The 2,500-nt window shown below is 81.0% G+C and overlaps 1 non-coding gene across 1 annotated transcript; it reads left to right on the forward strand.

Annotated features, from left to right (window-relative positions):
- The first annotated feature begins 1,632 nt into the window (after positions 1–1,632).
- LOC121107009 lies at positions 1,633–1,785 on the forward strand. Its single transcript, XR_005840273.1, has one exon. It is a non-coding gene; the product is annotated as a 5.8S ribosomal RNA (ribosomal RNA).
- Positions 1,786–2,500: the final 715 nt, after the last annotated feature.

The following is a 2,500-nucleotide window of genomic DNA, read 5'->3' on the forward strand; positions in this document are numbered from 1 at the left end:
ACGCTCCCCCGAGGGGCGCCGGGGCCGGCTGGCGGGTGCCGGGTCTCCCCTCGGCGCCCCGTCCCGCCCCGCCGAGCGGGGCGGGCGGGGGAGGCACCCCCGCGGGGCCTTCGGGTCGTTTCCCTCACCCCAGGGCCAGGTACCTAGCGTCCGCGCCTCCGCGCGTCCGGGGGGCGGGGAGGAAGGAGCGCGGCGCCGGTCCCGAGCGGGCCGCGTCGCCCACACCCCCCTCCTCCCCCCGGGCCGCGGAGCCGGGCGGAGGTTTAAAGACTCGGGCGGCCCGCGGCGCGCGCCGCGAGGTCGGGGGCCGGGGGCGGTCTTCTGCCCGCCGGCGGGACGCCGGGATGGAAGAGAGGAGTCCGGGCGGGGCGCGGCGGCGCGCCCCGCCGGCCCTCTCCCTCCCGAGCCCGCCGGCGGCGTCGGCCGTCGCCGCGCCCTCGGTCCTCCGCGGGGCGGGCCCGGGCCGGAGAGGGGGTCATCCCGTCCCCCCTCTCCGCGGCCTCGGTCTCGGGCGGAGAGCTCGGCGCGCGCGCGGGCGCGCGCTCGCTCCGGCCGGCCTCGCCCGCGTACGGAGCGGGCCGAGACGCGGGTCTCGGCCCGGCGCCCGCCGCTCCCCGCGGCGGTGCGTTCCGCGGCCTCCCCGCCGCGCGCGGCCGGCGGGACGGCGAGCCGGCCGTCCCGCCCGCGCCAGCCGCGGCGCCGGCGGTTCCGCTCCGCCGGTCCGCCCGGCGTGCGTCCGCACGCCCGGCCTCCTGCCCTCCCTCGGGGCCTCGCCGCCGTTTCCCCCTTCCGTCGCAAGCCGCGTCCTCTCCTTCGTCCCCGCCGCCGTCGCCTCCCACCGCGCTTTCGCCCTCGGCCTCGCCGGCCGCGCCGGTCGTGCGAGCGGGAGGTCCGGCGTGGGGCGTCCCGCAGCCGGTCTCCGCGCGGAGGCGCGGGGAGCGGGCGCCGCTCCCGAATCCGTCCCCGTCCCGCCCGCCGCCGTGCGCGCGTCCGCCGCGGGCGCGCCGCCAGGGCGAGCGAGAGGAGGAGGCGTCGGAGGACGAGGGGCGGGGGAGGAAGGTGAGAGGCGGCGGGGGCGTTTCGGTGCGCGCGTCTCCCGCACGGCGAGGAAGGGGCCGAGGTCGGCGCGGGCGCCGTCGGGCGGTCCGGCGCGGGCGCGGGCCGGCGGCGCCGCCGGCGCGGGCGGGGGCCTGGTCTGCTCCCGTCCCCGTCGGTCGCGGCGGCGGCGGCGGCGGCGGCGGTCCGTCGCGGCAGCGGGGCTTCGGCCGGGGCGGCGCGCGCCGTCCCGCGGGCGTCCGCGGCTCCTCCGCCCGGGCCGGGCCGAGCCGGGCGCCTGGTCCGTCCCCGAAGCGAGACAGGGTCGTTTCCCCAGGTCGGGAGCGAGGGCTCCCCGCCCTTCTCGTTCGGGTCGCGCTTCATTGCCGGCCGGCCGGCCGGCCGTCGCCGGCTTTTTTTTTCCCTCCCGCATCCGATATTCGTGTGCTCGTACGGTCAGCGGAGGCGACGCTCGTCCGCCCCGCGGTCGCCCCGGCGTCGGGGCTGGCCGCGGGCGCGGGCCGAGCGCCTTCGGGCAAGGCGAGAGAGAACGAGAGCGGTCCCCCCGCGCGCGCGGGGCGGTGCCGAAAGTCAGACAACTCTTAGCGGTGGATCACTCGGCTCGTGCGTCGATGAAGAACGCAGCTAGCTGCGAGAATTAATGTGAATTGCAGGACACATTGATCATCGACACTTCGAACGCACTTGCGGCCCCGGGTTCCTCCCGGGGCTACGCCTGCCTGAGCGTCGCTTGACGGTCAATCGCCGACGGCCGCCGTCCGCGGCGGCCGCGCGGCGCGGCTGGGGCGCCTCGCAGGCCCGCGCGCCCCGCCGGAGGCGGGTCGCGAGGGGGGGGGCCGCCGTCCGTCCGTCCGTCCGCCCGTCGGTCGGTCGGTTCGGGCGCCCGGATTCCCTCCCCCGCACCCCCTCCGAGCGGCGTCGCGCCGCGGGCCTTCGTCCCCCTAAGTGGAGACCCAGGTCGGGGAGCTCGCCGAGCTCCCCGCGCTCCCGGAGCGCCCGGTTTGGCCGAGCTCGTCCCCACGGGGCGGCCGGGCTTTCCGGTCGGTCGCGCGGCGCAGCGCGGCGGGGCCGGACGTTCGTTCGTTCGTCCGGCCCCCCGCCCCGGAGGAGCGCACCTCGCCCTCCCCGGCCCCGCGCGCGGCTGCCTGCGGGTCGCGTTACCGGCGGCGGTAACGCGCCGTGCTGCCGCGCGCGTGGCGGTCCGGGTCGGGGCGAGGCTGCCGGCCTCCGGTCGTCCGCCCGTCCGTCCGGCCGAGCCCGGCGCGCGTCCCCGCGGGTCCGTCTCCGGCCACCGTGCGCCGGCGGCGGCGGCGGCGGCGGTGCGAACCGCCGGCGGCGCGCCGGCTCCCCCGTCCGGGCGTTCCTCCCTCGGCAGCGCCGGGAGCAGCCGCTTGGCGTCCGAAGGCGGGTGGCCGGGCGAGCGCGGGCTCGCCCGGGGCCCGGC

This window comes from Gallus gallus, chromosome 16 (genome assembly GCF_016699485.2).
Source record: "Gallus gallus isolate bGalGal1 chromosome 16, bGalGal1.mat.broiler.GRCg7b, whole genome shotgun sequence".
Classification (NCBI taxonomy): domain Eukaryota; kingdom Metazoa; phylum Chordata; class Aves; order Galliformes; family Phasianidae; genus Gallus; species Gallus gallus.